At 48.5% G+C, this 18,467-nt stretch overlaps 1 protein-coding gene across 2 annotated transcripts in view; it reads right to left on the bottom strand.

Moving 5' to 3' along the window:
* LOC116901100 (N-acetyllactosaminide alpha-1,3-galactosyltransferase) overlaps window positions 1–17,778 on the bottom strand; it is a 72,589-nt gene extending 54,811 nt beyond the window's left edge. Inside the window, exon 1 of one of the 2 annotated variants that reach the window (XM_032902662.1) lies at window positions 17,542–17,778. The gene's annotated coding sequence lies outside the window, so the exon portion shown is untranslated. Of the gene's footprint in view, window positions 1–16,304; window positions 16,481–17,541 lie in introns of those variants that run through there. The other variant, XM_032902663.1, reaches the window with a different exon arrangement.
* Window positions 17,779–18,467: the final 689 nt, after the last annotated feature.

Here is an 18,467-nt window from a genome sequence, read left to right as displayed (position 1 = left end):
CTTATGATCCCAGCACAGAGTCAGCAGATTAATACCAGCCTTGGATACCTAGGGAGCCTGGGCTACATGAGAAAAAGAAGAAAAAGGTCTGGAGAGACAGCTCAGGGCCTGAAAGTGCTTGCTGCTGTAATCAAAATCTGGTTCCCAAGACCCACACTAGGTGCTCGAAACCACGTGTAACACCAGCTCTAGGGCATCTGATGCCCTTCCCTGGCCTCCACAGCACTCTCCCACACATGTCCCCCACCACACACACGCACACACACACACACACACACACACACACACACACACACAACTACATTCCATTTCATCTAAAACACAGGACGAAGCAAAGGGTCTAGTGAAGGTACACTAGCCCATTCAAGCATGTGGCTCTGGGTGGCCTTGCCCTACCCCCATCTCTCTGCCTTGGTAAACCATTAGATTTTTGCTTTCCTAAAACCGGCAACCAATGTCTAGTCCTTTGTTCAGCCACTTCCTCCTCCTGAGGCCAACTACCAAGGTCCAGCTATCACAGTATCGAAGTCCGGCAATCAAAGCCCCTTTGGCTCACCTGTTTAACATGCCCGGTCAAAATTACACAGGGTTTCCCTTTTCTCTTTATAAACTACCTTGATAAACCTCCATTTGCCTGTGCGTCACGTCGGTCTCCTCTCTACCCAGAGAGTCCTTCACCTCAGCCACCCTCCCCCAACCAAATACTGCTTCCTCCTCTTCCTTCTTCCCTCACCCTCGGTCTCCTGTCTTTGTCTCTTACTCCCTGCCCTCTGTTCCTCTGGGACAAATAAATCTTGGTGCTGAGAACCTTGTCTTGGTGTCCCGGGCTGGTACTTTTCCTTTCAGCGAGGAACCTAATGTTCCATCAAGTACACATTTGCAGTGACCGGAGACCTTCCTCATCTGGGTCCGCTTCTTCAAGTTCCCACTGTGGGAACAGAGCTTCAACGTGTAGGCTTTAGAGGGGTGCTTGGAAGCCGATCTAAAGCAGCAGATGGAAAGTAGATAAAGAGAGGACACACAAGTGTCAAGAGGAGTTATAGAGCAAATGAAAGGGGTGTGTGTGTGTGTGTGTGTGTGTTTAGACGGGGGCCCCCTGTAGCCCAGGCTAGCCTCTAATTTAATGTTGATGAGGATGGCCTTAGACTCCTGATCTCTCTCCTTTTTCCACCTCCTCAGGACTGGGCTTACACATGTATTCCCCACCTCTGATATCACTACAGTCTCACTCAAAGGATCATGACCAAGTGGCTGAGAACAGAGGAGGCCTAATCTAGGAGCTCTCTCAATACAGCCACTTCAGCTCGAGGAGGCCCAGAGAGGTGGCCCCCACCCCAATCAATCAGAACACAGAGCAAGCCATCAGCCCCAAACACATATACTAACTCAACTCTGGTAGATGACTTTTTTTTTTTTTTATAACAAATGTATCCATATGTGTGTGACAAGAAATAATTAAAGAATAAGAGGTCACACAAAATAAAATTTCGTTAGATACGTGAACCAGGGTTACAAGTCAATGAGTCACACTAAGAACAAAGGAGTAGTAGTAACTTGTCCTTTCTGATCTCTCTGGGCTCACCTTTATCAACGCAATGTAGACAGACAGACGGAAAATACCACGCCACTGGGGGTTCTCCCTGCACCTTCCCTTGGTTCTCAGGCAGCAACTGGAAATGGACAGGGTGGAAATATTTACACTGTGGAAACTGGCAGACACAGCACAGCAAGGTGTTACCTTTGGAAGAAGCAGTCGGCAAACATCTGCTAACATCACAGGGCCTCCACTCTGCCTGCAGCCTGGGGGCGCGGGGGCTGTGTTTTCTCTGGATGAGGAAGAGGTCCCTAAACCGCATCCCCCAAAGGTGGTAGCCTGCCCTCAACCATGTGGGCATTTAGGGTGGTTTGGGAGATCTATCTGTTTAAAAGAATATTTTTTTATGGGAATGGTGGCTCACACCTTTAATCCCAGCACTCAGGGGGCCAGCCAGGACTACACAGTGAAATTCCATCTCAATGGAGTTGGGGGGTGGGCTTTATTCAATAGTGTACATCAAAGATGTAGGGTGGGGATTATGTAATGGTGGGGACCAGGTCTCCAGTGTCCCAGGCTAGCTATGTAGCCAATGATGACCTTGTACTGATCCTCCTGACCCCACCTCCCAAGTGCTTAGAGAGCAGGCTTGCACCACCATGTACACCATTTACACTGTGCTGTCAGCAAAACCCACGCTTTTGTGCGTGCTCAGCAAGTCCTGTACCAACTGACCTGCATCCCTGGCCCTCTTTCCTTCTGATTAATTAAACCTCCATATCCAGAGGTTGAGTATGCAGCTCAGTGATAGAGTGCTTACCCAGCAAGCTCTGTGTTCTTTCCCCAACACTGGGCTAGGGTTGAAGGGGAGAGGGGATCCTGTTTTTTTTTAAGTGTCCCAGAGAGATTACAATTAAAAGGAACCTCACAGAGACTCGCCGTAAGGCTGCATGGTCAAAGTCTAGTTCCTCTAGCTTTTCACACTTGGGGAAACCTCCTTAGAAGATGAAGCCAGGATATAATAACAGGGGCTTTGGTGAAATTACATCTCCACTACGGTGGCACCACACACCTCCTACATCTAAAGTCTGCAACATTTCACACTGGGGACACTGAGGCTCAGAGGTCATTAACATGTCCACTGCCCCTCCCAACACACCATAGACGTTCCATGCAGCTCCATGAAGTCCTCCTCTCTAGTAGATAGACTTGGTTACTGCCCCAGCTGAAGTCAAGGACTCCACACCTACCACTAGAACAAAACAGATAAACACCCCCCACTTCTGCATCTCAAGTCCTCCTGCACATGAAATGTAAAATGCACAACCCAGGTCAGTTAGAGCAGCCTTGAACTCTAAGGAAGCAGCCTGAAGGCAGTGACCCATTACACAATGAATAAGTCGCATGTACTGTCCCGTTCCTTCTCTGCCCTGGGGCTGGAGTCTCCCTCTAGTGTCTACACCACAGTCTCTGAATGATATACCTTCCGGGGCGGGAGGGGGGTGTTTGGACTCAGTCACTGAGCACCCCTGTGGTGATTTTCATTTGGGACATATTGAAGATGTCATCCCAAGCACTCATTCCAGCTTGCATTTAGAAATATTATTTAACCTTCCTTTGCACTGTACTGTCTAACACACAAAACCAGACTTTCCTAAGGGTCTATAGAAATCCATCCGCAAACCCCAGACTGTTCCTACCTTTGGGGAGCCAAGTGCTGATATTGCGAGTGTCCTGGCTTCTCCCCAACCCGATGCCAGACAAGTTCCTCCTAGGGACAGCTGGACTTCCACATAAGCATTCACCGCCTTCCAGAAGAAGGGGGAAGACAGGCAGTTGTTCTCTGGGTGTTGCTAACACTAATAATACCACTCTGGGCAGCTGACCAGTAGGTACCAGGCTTGCCGCCTCCCCTGACTTCCTTTCTGCCCTCCAGCCAACAGAGTTCTCTGCATCCTGGAGCAGCTACAGGAAGGACTGGTTGGCTCTCCAAGGGTTCCTCTGCCTCATCCCTTGTCACTCTAGGTGTGAAGATCACATCTGCAGGAAGCCGTTTGGTCACCTCAGATGCAATCAGGACTTGTCTCGCATGCCTTGGGAGACTCAGCGCACAGTCAGATGTCGAGGCACGGTCCCCTGAGCTAACCTCTCCACAGGCATCTGTGGAGCCCAGCAAGGCTCCATCAAACCTGAGCGAATTAGCAAACTCAAGAACGGAGTGAGGGAAGTTGTGCAAACGTTGCACACCTGGCAGAGCCACAGTGAGTCTTCAGGAAGGTGCATCTAGAAACCGACTTCCTCATCTCTACAGGGAAGAACAAGCTGACGAGTTGGGATTCTTCTGGGAGTAGCAGACACTTCCTCTCTGTGGGTTTTGCTTTGAGAATTCATTTCCCTTGGTCTTCTGTTTAGCTGTTCGGGAAGATTGCCGGGTCAATCTGTGGCCTGTGCTGTTTGGCTGGCAGGGAAACTGAGGCTCCCACAAACACCCTAGAACCAGGTAGGATATGGCCACCTCACTTTCAGCCCGCAGCCTCCTTTCCAGTGGCCTAAGCTGCAAAACAGACCAAAGCATCTAGACTAGTGGTTCTCAACCTTGCTAACGCTGCAGCTCCTCAATACAGTTAGTTACCCGTGTTGTGGTGACCCCTCTAACCATAGAATTAATTTCATTGTTACTTCATAACTGAAATTTTGCTACTGCTATGAATTGCAATATAGAGATCTGTTTTCTGAGGATCATAGGTGGTGTCTATGAAAGGGACATTGGACTCTCAAAGGGGTCTCGACCCACAGGTTGAGAACCATTGACCTCCTGAGCAAGGCTCCCGAGGAGAGAGAGGCCCGTGGGTGCCAATGAAAGTCTTGTTAATAGCAAGTCCTAGGGTCTCGGCTGTAGCTCAGTGGGGAGAGTGTCTAACATCCAAGAAGACATGAGTTTGGTTCTCAGCACCTCTTAATCTAGGTATGGTGGCCTGTTATCCGGCAAGAATGTGGCCAGGTGGGGTTTAGGGGCTGTGTATGTATGACAAGATTAGTCCTAACTTCTCTCTGTAGCATTTCCCGCATCTCTCTGTCTCTTTCTGTCTCTCTGTCTCTTTCTCTGTCTCTCTAGCTCTCTCTCTTTCTGTCTCTCTGTCTCTGTCTCTCTCTCTCTCTCTTTCTCTGTCTCTCTCTCTCTCACACACACACACACACACACACACACACACACACACACACATGCTTTCTCCTTGGAGCTATCAGGGACTCCAAGCCTCGCCATTGGAATTCAGAGCTGGCTTGCATGACTCACTTCTCCCACTTCATTTTTTGGCCAAGACACGCGCACTCTAAGCCTCAGTTTGCATACAGGTAAGATAGGGAAATCATTGACCACACAATTTCACTTCTAGACTGTCCACTCTGCAGACAATTCTGAACTTATCAACTCTAAGACTCCTCCCGGAGTCCTGTAATCAATGGGTAGTCAGGTGAGTTCTTTATTGCAGGGCCTGTCTCTCTCCAGCGTCTAAGAAGCGCCAAGCCCTCTCTTCCCTCAGCTTCCAGGCCTCTCTTTGACTGCATGTTCCTCCTCCATATTAGCTCACTCTGGGTAGAGCCTTGCTCCCACAGGACATTCCCACAGCCCATGTCTGCACCTCAGAGCTCTGCGGTCTCCATGTGGAGACTGGGCATCAGATCAACCCAGCCCTGGCTAGAGACTTGGACGATCTATCCTGACTTCCTCTTTTTAGATCCGGAAGGATTCTCAGAAATAATTCTGGATAAATAGGCATGTGAAATAGTGACCTCTCTGGCCTAAATGGTGACCAGTCTGGCCTAAATCTCAACCACTCTTTCACTTCCCCAGTGCCTCTGGCCAGCCTCCTCTCAGGAGGGAAGGCAACATTCCTGGTAGCCAACCTCTGGTGCAGGACTCAGATCTCACAGCCATCAAGGACTGAGGCACGGGGCTGAAGAGGGACGGCTCAGAAGTTAGGAGCGTGTGTTGTTCTTCTAAAGACCTAGGTTTGTTCCTCAAACTCACATGGTAGCTCACAACCGTCTGTCTATAACTCTGGTTCCAAGGGATCCAAGACCTTCTTCCGACCTCTGCAGACACCAGGCGCTCACACAGTGCACTTAACACACAGGTAAGCAAAAACATATCAGTTAACAAAGGGGGAGGGGGGCAAGTTAAGGCTCAACCAAGGCCGTGATCTCCACAGGCCACACCAGCACCGGTGTGCGCCAGCCAAGGAACTCTGTGGTTCATAACCATGAATTCTCAAACCCTCTCAGCTCACAGCTCAGGAGGGAAGAAATAGTGACATCTGGCAGACACATAGCTGAGGCCCACCCTGCAGGATGCCCAGGAATACCTAACCCCACCAATGACACGACGCGGAGACTGACGTCAGAGAAAGGACAGCGGCTCGACTGAATCTTGAAGGACGAGTAGGAGTCTGTAGAGAGTAGACTTGGGAGGAAGTAAAGGGACATTGTAAGTAGGGGAAAGAGGGTCTAAGGAGTAATAGTAATTCCTGAGGCCGGAGCAGAAGTTGGAGCATGTGGGGCAGAGGTCAAGAATTAGGTCCCTCACGTGTGCTTGGAAAGCTCAAAATACCGAATCACAGGCTGGAGGGATGGCTCAGCAATTAAGAGCACTGGCTGCTCTTTCCAGAGGTCCTGAGTTCAAATCCCAGCAACCACATGGTGGCTCACAACCATCTGTAATGGGATCTGATGCCCTCTTCTGGTGTGTCTGAAGACAGTGACAGTGTACCCATATACATAAAATAAATAAATCTTTTTAAAAAAAGATTTAAAAAAAAAACAAACAAAAAACAAAGCAAAAAAACCCAAACAAACAAACCTTACAGATTCCACCAGAAAACTCTACATCTGATAAACATTTTTAGTAAAGTTGCAAGCTAGAAATACCAACAGATAAAAGCTTTTTATATACACCAAAAAAATGAACTCGCTGAGAAAGGTATTAGGAGAAATATTCCATTGTCAATAGCTTCAGGAGAAATAAATAAAGGAGCAATGTGTCTAGGAATAAATCTTACAGTGGAAACTTTAAGACATTGAACAGTGGGTTGAAGAAGACAATTGATAATGGAAAAGGTTTCCATGATCAAGGTACAGCGGTCTCTGCGCCTCAGACGGAAGTTATTATCTACGCTATATAAAGACTTGAATAAAAGTAAACACACCAAAAACTTCCTGCCAAGTATCCATACACGGCCACTGGGCTAGCAGTTCTCAAAGGAAGAAACACAAAAGACCAAAGCGTGGCTTTGCTCAGCATCCTTAGCCATCAGGGAAACGCTAATTAAAATGGCTTCGGAGATCCATCCCTCTGTAGTCAGCGGCTACCATCCAGAACTCAAATGATAACACACGCAGGTAAGGATGTGAGGGAGAGGGGGTCCTTGTTCTCTGCCGGTGAGAATAGAGACGCACTAAGCCACTGTGCAAACCTGTGCAAGGGTTTCACACAAAACTAAAAACAAACAGCCACAAGCCCCAGGTCTACCATTCCTGGACCCTTATGTCGTAGACAGAGATTCTCGGCTGCCCGTGTTGACAGCTGATCTGTTCATAAGAACAAAAAAAAAAAAAAAAAAAATGAAACCAGCCTAGGCTTGCATCGGCTGGTGAGTGGTCATAAAAATTCAACATATATAAATATGCATGGAGGGCTGGAGAGATGGCTCAGTGGTTAAGAGCACTGACTGCTCTTCCAGAGGTCCTGAGTTCAATTCCCAGCACCCACATGGTGGCTCACAACCATCTGTAATGGGATCCGATGCCGTCTTCTGGTGTGTCTGAAGACAGCTACAGTGTGCCTATATATAATAAATGAATAAATCTTTAAAAATAAATAAATAAATATGCATGGAAATCTTATTAAGCCTCAAATAAAAAATGAAACCCTCAGGAAAATGAATGAAACTGGAGATTATATTGAGGCACTCCGGCTGAGGAAAATGAATACTTCCCATTCTCTCTCGTACACTGATCCTGGCCTTTAATATTTACGGATGCGCAGTTATGTGCTTATGTGTTAGTTGTAAGTGTGAGTGTAGGGCATGAAACTAGAATGGGAGGGGAGAGGGCGTGAGAGGGTGAAGAGTTTAAAGGAAGGGACTGAGGATTGAGGAGGGTCATAGAACGCAAGTGGCATGAATGTGACCAGGGGACCAATGTGAAAAGGGTCTAAGTGAGAGCACGGGGAGGAGGGAGCGGGGAAGAGGGGAGGAAGGGAGGAGGCGGGGTGAAAGGAGATGGGGAGGGGAAGAGGGAAGGAGGGAAGAGGATCCAGGTTCGGTTCCCAGCACCCACATGTTAGTTCACAACTGTCAGTAACTCCAGTTCCTGGGATCTAATGCCCTCTTCTGGCTTCTAAAGGCACTGCACTCATGTGCGCGCATGCGCACGCGCGCGCGCGCGTACGCACATAAAATCAAAAATATTAAAAAATAAAATATAACAAAAATACCTGCTTAGACAGGCGAGGGGGGTACATGTTTGGGAAATGGGGACAAGGGAATTCAAAGAGAGACTGAAGCTAATCTGGGATACCTAGACGATATAGAAAAAGCCTGTCTCAAAAACCTACTTCTTAGGCTGGGTGGGCATGGTGCTGTATGCCCTTAACCCCAGAACTCAGGAGGCAGAGGCAGGTGGATATTTACGAGTTTAAGGCCAGTATGGTCCATGTATATCAGCTTCTAAGCCAGTCAGGGCTACGTAAGGAAGCCGAGGACGAAGTTTCTTGAGCTGGCCAGTTAGCTCAGCAGCCTAAGGCGCTGGCCATGAAACCTGAGCATCTGACTCGAGTCCCAGGAAGCACACGGTGGGAAGAAAGAACAAAGCTCTACCAGCTGCCCACCGACCTCCACACGGGCACCACCCACGCACATACAATAAACGTATTTGTAATTTTTGTAAAATGTCAGTGCTTCCTGCCCGCTCGGCTTTCAAGATCTGGCTCGCTCACCTTCCACTCTGTCCTCCAGTCTTTGTGTATCTTGGTAATCTATTTGCACAATGGAACTTCTCCGCCCGTCCTGCCCTTCTCCCAACACCGCCCCCCACAGCCCCCAGCACTGTTCTGCAACACTTAACAATGAAGTCAATTCATTCCTTTCTCTGCTACAGACATCCCTCCTTCCTGTCCTCTCTCAGTCACTGGCACCCTGACCCATGCCATACTTAAGGCCAGGAACATTCCTGAATCTACCTAGATTATTGACTATAAGAACCAAGTCTGAAAATCCTAGTCGATAACACAGAACACTCTGGAGCCCAGGAATCTATGCCTAAAGCTACTCTGAGGGAGACACGCACAGGAGATAGCTTAGCAGCCAATAATGAACTTGACAACCTAGTTCCCTCACCTGCACACAATACATACAGACACTCATCTCAACAACTGTAGCACACATACACACAAGCACGCATGCACGCACACATGCACGCTCGCGGACACACACGTGTACACACACACACACACACACATGCACACATACATACACACACTCACAACTCCAGTTCTCACACACTGCTATGGGAGTAATTTTACTCCTGGGTGAACACCAAGAATGTTCGCATGCTAACCCCAAACTGGAAGGGGCTAACCTGGCCACTAATGAGAGAAGAGATAAGCAAATGGCTTAACAATAGAAGAATCAAATTACCCACAAACATACCACAATTGAATCTTAACACATTGTATGAGTGAAATAAACCAGATATGCTTGGTTCTATTCCCGTGAAGTCCAGGATCAGGCAAAAAAAAAAAAAAAATACACACACACACACACACACACACACACACACACACACACAACACACACAAAAGCAAAACTCAATGAGCAACGGAACCAGGAAATGGCTGCATGGGGACAGAGTGGGAGGACGATGAGTATTTTCTAGGGAGATAATATTTTTTTAAGATTTATATTTTTTATTGAGGTGTATGCATGTCTCTATGGGGTGCGTGCACAAGCATGCGGGTACCCTCAGAGGTGGGAGGAAGGTATCAGAGGTACCCCCTGGAGCTGGAGTTGCAGGCATTTATGAACCATCTGACTTGACTTGAGGGCTAGAAATAAAAACTCGGGCCCTCTGAGGAGCAGAACGCACTCTTCAGCTTCTGAGCAGTCCCTCTAGGCCTGAAGAAAATATTTTGTCTCATTTTGGGTAGCTGCTTACATCAAAACCATAAGGCTGGTGAGGTATCTCAGTTGGCAGGGTCCTTTCTTAGCACACACAGCCCCCGGTTCAATCCCCAGCACTACACCTAGCACTCCCTGAAGGCAGGAAGTCAGAAATCTAAGACCATCCTTAGCTACATATAATCTAGACCAGCCTGGGCTAAATGAGACCCTGTCTCAAAAAATTAAAATAAATAAAGGAAGTTGCTTATATTTCATTGCCTGCTCACTTTCCTGGATTCTAATAGAAAGTCTAACTGCTCCTTTCCCATGTCTTAGTGAGGGTTTCTATTGCTGTGGTGAAACACCATTACCAAAATGGCTCATCACTGGAGGAATCAGGGCAGGAATCCGGAGACAAGAGCTGATACCGAGGCCATGAGAGGTGTTGCTTATTGACTGGACTCCAAGACTTGCCTTGCTCGGTCTGCTTTCTTGGAGAACCCAGGACCGCCAGCCTAGGGATGGCACCACCCACAATGGGCTGGGCGCTCCCCCATTGATCACTGAGAAAATGCCTTACAATTCCCAGTAACTTGATCTCATGGAGGCATTTCCTCAACTGAGGCTCCTTTCTCTGATGACCCTTGTGTCAAGTTGTCCCCAAACCAGCAGTAGACTCTCATCTGTCTTTTCTTTCTTTCTTTTTTTTTTAATCAGCATTTTCTTTGCCTTCCAAATTCTTTTTTTAATGACTTATTCTATTTATTTCATGTACATGAGTACACTCTCGCTGTCTTCAGACACACCACAGGAGGGCGTCGGATCCCATTACAGATGGTTGTGAGCCACCATGTGGTTGCTGGGAATTGAACTCAGGACCTCTGGAAGAGCAGTCAGTGCTCTTAACGGCTGAGCCATCTCTCCAGCCCTCATCTGTCTTTTCTTTGGGAAGCACACTCATTTTGACCCGTTTAGCCAGCGTTTCTTTGCTGACACCTCCCGCCCTGTAATGAAGCTTGTGAATCTCCATTGCTAAGCCTACCTTGGACCTCGTGTCAAAAGGTCTGAGTATCCCCCAGCTCCTTCCAGCAGCTAACAAGATTTATGGATTTTCTGCCCTGTTGTTTTTCTTGCCAATTTTCATGAGTTTCCTCAAAGTTCCTTTAACAGCAAGATGAAGAGACCCAGCAAAAGAGAACACACTTGTCGCCCATAGGAGAATCATAAACAAGGACAAAACGGATGGCCAGAGACGCTGCAGCTCAGGGAGGTTCCTGATGGTGGCTCGAGTATCCTACCCTCTGGCTAGTCCCCCAATTCGATCTCCAAGCTTTCTCTCTGTCCCCGTGAGCTTCAGGGCCTTTGCTTTGGTGGTGGCTGGCATGTATTGGAGAGGAAACATATCAGAAACACTGGTGATTCTTTGAGTCTTGAGACATTTTACATAATGTACCAACTGGGTACTAAAGGGAATGGAGAGCCCCCTAGAGTCATAAGCGTCCAACGAATTTGTGCCTAGGATAAAAGGCTCTTCTAGGATTGCCCAGTCACTCTAGATTCTTCCAGGAAGGAAATTAAAGCCATATCTAAGAGGCAATTATATCTGCCCCAATGTGTGTGCATGTGTGTGCATAAGTGCGTAAGTGAGTGCGTAAGTGCATGAGTGCGTAAGTGCGTTTGAGCGTAAATCTTGGTCACCACTGCTCAAAGCAACTTGTGGGTCCCGACTATCATTAGTAGGGGGAACTTAGACCCCAAGGACTCTGGAATTGGGGACAGCATATACCCAATTCCCAGTAAACTTTTGGGCCTTTATTCTCATCGGCCAACGTAACTCTGAGATTAGTAGTGCATGCACTAGCCACAGTTCACAGGCCCCCTAACCTTCCTTCTCCTCAGTTACCGACTCACTCATCAAATGTGCTCTCTGCGATCAGGACGAATTTGACCCCCCGGGCCTTAAAAACAAGGACATGAACTTGTCCCTGCACAGTGTTCCTAGGAGTTTACTTCAGCTTGTTAGAGTTACCAATCACTGGTAATTTAGGTTTTCAGATCATAGGGCAGTGGTGGTGCACGCCTCTAATCCCAGCACTCGGAGGCAAGTAGATCTCTGGGAGTTCGAGGACAACAGAATTCACAGTGAAATCCTGTCTTGAAAAACCAAGAAAGAAAAAGAAAGGAAGAAGGAAAGAAAGAGAGAGAGAGAGAGAGAGAGAGAGAGAGAGAGAGAGAGAGAGAGAGAAAAGAAAGGAAAAGAAAAGCTTTAAGATCAAAATAAATAAATAATAATTAAAATGTTTACCATCATCCTCCTGCTCCATCTATCTGCCTTATAAAAGGTAAAAGCAATCAAATGCGCTCTCCGTCCAAGTCCTTCAAGGCTGTCCTAACTGACCTTCTTGGAGGTCGGGGTGGGGAGTAGTCAACAACCAAACTTGGACTGGAGCCCGTGAAAATACAGGGGCTAAAAGAATACCCATCCTTTTGGTCCCTACCTGAGTCAACCAGGCTACAGGGGATGATTGGACACTTACCTAAGGGCCCTGAAAGTTCTTGCAAGTTTACGGGCCCTCTAGATTAGAGGAGCCATGGAGAGGCAGAGATTAGGTCTATTATACATTCTGCGAAGACGATGATCAACAGACAGAAACTCCCTCAGGACTTCCAGGGAAACAACAAGAAGACTGACTTATTCCAGCAGATGGCTAAACTGTCAGGGGAAAGACTAAGAGACTTAAGGGGATCTCCAAAGTCCCTGAAACAGGCCCTGAGGGAGCCCCAACTGACCTTAACAATAAAAAGAAAAATGAGTAAGCTTCAGCTACCTACAAAGTCTTAACCAGCCAGCAGGAAAGTACAGCAAAAGTCAAACAACTCGAGAAAATGGGAAAATAAAACAGGTGACTGGACTTTAAAGGGACAAGTCAGGCCTCCAGGCCTCTATGAGCCATAGATACACGGGGGACAGCAGTCAGAGCAAAGGGCTCTCAGCTTTCTCTGACCATCACCAGAACGCCGTTCGTGTATCCCGATAATTCTGCTAAGTGGTTCACTGGCTTTACACAAATCCACGAAATCAGATTTAGTCCACAAAGACAGCGTCCAGATTTCTGTGGCGGAAATGAGTTCTGTCTGCTCGAACAGTAATGACCCCATTAGTAATGATCCCGTTCACCCCAGGAGCTACACTACTGTACCTGCTGTCTTTTTACAATGGACCCACCCTCCGAAGGACTCTGGCTCCTCAGACAACCTCAAGGACCTGAAAGTCAGCAGGTGTGGAGACGCCAGTCCTTCTGTGCCTCCATTTTAGATGGAAGATCCGCCACTTAGACAGCCGTATCCTAAATGTTAGGTCTCAACTCTTGTGGGACAAATATTGGGTAGCTAGACAGTCATTAATGAGCTTGGAAGTCACTAAAGATGGACCTCTCCCGTTGATGGGGAGGTCTGAGGACTTTGCCAAGGCCCTTTGAGGAAGAGCTCCTTTCTGAGTCATAGAATGGAATCTAAGTCCTATCTATGGCCTCGGGAGACATGACATTCTTCCCCTACCCTATCTCCCCCTCCCCCCTCCCTCCAGAGACAGGATTTCTCTATGTAACAGCCCCAACTGTCCTGGAACTTACTTTGTAAACCAGGCTGGTCTCGAACTCACAGAGATCCACCTGCTTCTGCCTCCTGAACGCTGGGACTATGAAGGTGTGTATCACTACACCCAACTTCACTCTAATCAGTCCCAAGGATTATAATAATATTACATACTATTGTCCTCTCCCTTAAAATTAATCCAACTGGGCCTGTCAATCATCCATCCCAGAGACCAACCCAAAGGGAACCTGACACACCTGGACGTATGGTGAGGCCATAGGAGGGGATAATTACCCCCTTAAGGAGACGATGTACCCCTCAGAAATGCCCCCATCCCAAGTTAAACATCTCCATTACTAAGCCTTTTAATTTTCTGAGAACTCAAGAAACATAAGCTCTCCTTTCACCTCTTTTGGTCTCTTCTTTGGACTCCAGATGAAATCCTAAGAATTAAGCACGTCTGTGCTGATCCTCCGAGATTGTTTCCCTGAAAAGCATACACATTCCGGAAAAAAACTGCTTACAGACTTACATGAGCCTGCCATTGGACCTCAACTCAAAAGGCGCCTCTCTCTCTCTCTCTCTCCAGTCCCTGCCAAAGTTCATGGTTTACCTATCTTGCCATTTTCTTCAAGTTCTAAAACAATCCTCAAGCTTTAAAAAAAAAACAAAAAACAAAACAAACTACAACAACAAAAGAAACCACCAAACCTTCACTGAGCTGTGTTTGGTCAGGTGCAGTAGAACACACCTGTGATTTTCACACCCAGTGAAACTGAGACGGGGGAATCTGAAATAGAGAGACCAAGGCCAGTTTGCCCTACAAAGCAAGACCCTATCTCAAAACAAACTGTGCTCAGGGATATTGCTCAGTGGTAGAATATCAGGGGCTTAGACTACAGCTCAGGAGGTTACAACAACCCAACTGGGTATTTAAAGGTCCTGGGTTCAGATGTCTGCATCAACGAACTCCACCCCCTCCCCCAGACACACGACTCAAGACTTGTGTAACAGTCTCCTCCTAGATTAAAATATTCAGTCCTTCAGGGGAGTCCCTTAAACAGGGAGGTAAGCAACACCAACAAAAAATAGCTCCAGGAAGTCCCTGAAACTGACCAGATTCACTACCCCTCCTACCCCCTGCAAGAACAAGCAATAAAAGCTGAGAATCTCTCCTAGACTGATGGAAGCTGAGCTGCAAAGAAGACTCTGAGACCAGACCAGCTGCCTGGAAGAAGCAGAAACCAACTGAGCTGCCTAGACCAGGCTTAGCTACTACTTGGAAAAGACACTCTCTAACCTGCTGAGCTATCTGCAGGCTATGCAGTGTGCTCCAAGTTCCCAGCTGTCCCTGAGTCACATCTACTCCTGTAGTGACCCCTCACCCATATTCCCATAAGCAACACAATAAAGCCTATTGGTTCATCAAGTTGGATTTTGGTCTGCCCTGGACTCCCTATCCGGATGAGTAGGCATGTATGTTACATCCCCCTGGCAAGAGTATTGTCACCCAAGACCTCAGCCACTTTGCAGAAAATGACCAGCCTGGGCCAAACAAACACAAGGACTGTCCCTCTAAAACCTTCCAACTCATTAAACCAAAAATGTGCATGGTTTGTGTATTTTAGTACATGTAAATTAGAGTGTGATTAAAAATTTGTAAATAAATCTTAAGGACTCAAAGGAATCAGAAAGCATTTTCATTTCAAACAAATTAATATTTGCACCTATTTAAATGCTCAGCCCCACCCACCCACCACTCCTCCCCCCCCCCCCTTCTTCCCTAGTGCCACAGCATCTGTTCCTCAGCCATTTTCTTGCCATGGTGGGAGATGCAGTCAGGTAGTGGTGGCACCACGCCTTTTTTTTTTTTTTTTTTTTAAAGATTTTATTTATTATATATAAGTACACTGTCGCTGTCTTCAGACACACCAGAGGAGGAGGACATCAGATCCCATTACAGATGGTTGTGAGCCACCATGTGGTTGCTGGGATTTGAACTCAGGACCTCTGGAAGAGCAGTTCATGCTCTTAAGCACTGAGCCACCTCTCCAGCCCCGGCACCACACCTTTAATCCCAGCATTTGGGAGGCAGAAGCAGTTAAAGGCCAGCTATAGAGTAAGTTCCAGGACAGCCAAGCCTACACAGAAAAACCCTGACTCAAAAACAAACACACATACCAAACAAACAAACAAACAAAAGACAGGAAGTGCACAAGCCTTAGAGATTGGCTGGAGCGCATTCCAATCTCAGATTCTATTTAATCCCTAAGTGCTCATAAACCAGTGACTTAGCTTCTCCCACCTTTGATTTCCTTCTCCATCTATAAATCCGGCCAACAGTGGCGAGCTTATCCTGTTAGGCTACGGAACCTGAGAGACCCCGTGGACCCTAAAAGTCTCACTAAGACCCAGAAGTGCACAGGGAGTAAGACTCATGGTCAGCCCCTAGCCCAGAAGTGTCAGAACGCAGGGGAAATGGCTGCTCAGAGCCCTGGCCAATCCTGCTCTGTAAAGTTCGGCTTCTGGTAAATGTCAGCAACAGAGGGCCATGGCAGTAATCAGTTGAACTTCTCCCGCCTTCTGATCTTAGACATTGCCCCGAAAACTAGCCCTAATCACAGGGAATGGGGATAGGAGGCCTCCCCCAAACATCCTCTGGGGACTTCCTAACCCAGAGAGAAAGTAGAAGTGGACAAATTGGTTCTATGTAGGAAGATCAGGAGGAGCAGAAGCCAGGGCCTCCAGGTACCCAGCCTAAGCCATTTGGGGCCTAGGCCAAGGCCTCTGGAACCAGGTAATTCTAAGAGAAGTGTCCAGCCCTATATTTAGTCACCGGACACCTGTTATTTACAAAAGATAGCTTGCACCCGAATCCAGCTCCCATCTGGAAGCAACTACTCCCCAAAATAACTGTAAGGAAGGTAGTAAGCACTGTCAAAAGACAGAGACTCCCATAGTCCTGACACCCCGGCCCCCGGACACCCGGAGCCATGGCCAGCCCCCTCGTCTTTGCCTACCCAGATCCTGAGAGTGAGGTCTTCAGCAGAATCGGTATTTCTCATTCCAAGAGTCTACAAGGGAAGGTGTCGCTCGGCTAAGAAAAGGCAAGACTAGGGCTCCACCCAGAATCTCCAGCCTCCTGAGACACACCTAGCTACCTCCAGGCAAATGAAAGAGGCAGTCAGATCTGTTCTAGTGCCCAGACAAGCAAAACCACAAAAATAAGAGTCCCTGGGTCGCGGGTCCTTCCTGGGGGAGGGGCTAGTGGCGCTGACATCCCCGCCCTCTTAGCTTAGTCCTGGCCCCCCTGCAGCAAGAAATACAGCAGTCTCCCAGTCTCTCCGTTCTCCTCCTCTGCGCCCCCCCAGCCCTGACATTATTTCCCGCCTCGCTGTTTCTTGGATGATTCTCAAGAGTTTGTGCAATCGCACATGTATGAAAACGTTATAATGAAACGCAGCACTTTGCATGCTAACATAAAATAAGTTTAAAATAATAAAACGTGTGTGTGTGTGTGTGTGGTGTGTGTGTGTGTGTGTGTGTGTGTGTGTGTGTGTGTGTGTGTGTGTGTTCTGTTGAGCGGTTCCCCTGCCATCTTCAAATGCTGGATGGTGCCTCTTTGCAGTGGGAACCAGGTCGTTGGAAAAGTTGTTACGAGATTTCCTCTCATCACCCAACACAGCAAAGTTAGCGCCTGAGACTTTGCCTAGGCTTGATGTTGGCTTGGTCCTTCCTTCACTGTTAAAAGTCTGTCTGTCTCTCAAATTCGGGTGTCTCTCACTTTACCTCTACCTGCTGTACTCCTTTCCTATCTCGTCCGGAAGAAGTGCCATCCCGCCCTGTCTTGTCCTACAGCAGGAAAAGACACCTACTCCCTTTCTAAGACTCACTGGTGAGTACCGGTGGTCCCGAGACCTGCCCTGCCCTCCCCTCCCCTGCCAGCCATGCCTCGCTTGCTCTCCCCTGCCCTGCCCTGCCCTACCCAGTTCTGCTTCCCAGATACGGAGGGAAAAGGGCGGGCGACCCCCTTAAGCAGACCAGCAGGCCCTGGTCTGGAAGGCTAAACAGATGCAGCGACACCTCAGGGTGGGACAGAGCCTGGAGTTCAGAAGTAGAAGGAAATGATCAAGTGACCGAGACAAAAGCAAGAACCGTAGTAGGGCTGGGCCGGAGCAGCGGCGCTCCCGCTCACCCACACCTCCTCCCCACCCGCGTGGCTCGTGGCTTCGGTGTCAGACGCCCGGTGGGACCCACCTGATCTGCAGAACCAGGCCCGGTGTGTGCGGTCGGCCGCGATGGGGACAGGACCACGCACGCGGGCGGCGCCCTGCGCTGCAGGAGACCCGGTCGCTGCTCCGCCTGGGTGTGCCGGGCGGGGTGCGCGCCTCCGGCCCCTGCCGGCGCCTCCTCTGGGCAGCGCGCGGCGGCCTAGGGCGCGGGCGAGTGGAGAGCGCAGACCACGGAGTGGGAGTCTAGCGGGTCCCCGCCCCCCGCCCGGACACAGCGTCCGGCGGGATGCACGTGTGATGCATCGGGTGTCCCTCACTTTACCCCTACCTGCACCCCTTTCCCTTCTGTGGGAGGAGTGATGTTGTTTCATCTCCACTCAAGCAGAAAAAGCCTGAAACCAGCAAAAAAAAAAAAAAAAAAAAAAAAAAAAAAGTCACAGCCGCCTGTGTCTTCTGACCTGCACGTGGTGATGGGGGTCGCGGAGGAACTGAAAGGGTTACTGGTGATGGGGTTGGGGACCGGGATCCTATATAATGAGGAATGGCTTCATGGACACTGGCTTACAGCCAGACACCTGGAAGCCTGGTCTTCCTCCACCGCGTGTGTCTCAGGGAAGAAAGCCCGGAGAAAGGGCCACAGGCTACAGGCTAAGGACTGGCATGGATGGTTACTAGGAGGCTAGGTCTCTCAGCCCTGAGCTCTGGGGTGAAAAGCTGGCCAAGAGGCTTCTAGAGCATAGCTTGCTTGTGGTCTTCGAGCCTTGGGTGTCCTCTGACAGAGTTATACAGAGCCATTGCGACCTTCTCCTGTAATCATTTAAAAAGGAGCTGAAAACAACTGTGGTGGAGTTTGTATCTCTATAACCAACAAGCACATCTGCCCTCATCTGGTTTGCTCCACCCTCAGGTTCAGTTGAATCTGTTTTACCCCCAGAAAAAAAAAAAGGGTAT

This window comes from Rattus rattus, chromosome 5, assembly GCF_011064425.1.
Source record: "Rattus rattus isolate New Zealand chromosome 5, Rrattus_CSIRO_v1, whole genome shotgun sequence".
NCBI classification, from domain to species: Eukaryota; Metazoa; Chordata; class Mammalia; order Rodentia; family Muridae; genus Rattus; species Rattus rattus.
Note: the sequence above shows the minus strand (reverse complement) of the source record. Positions and strands in the feature narration are given on the sequence as shown.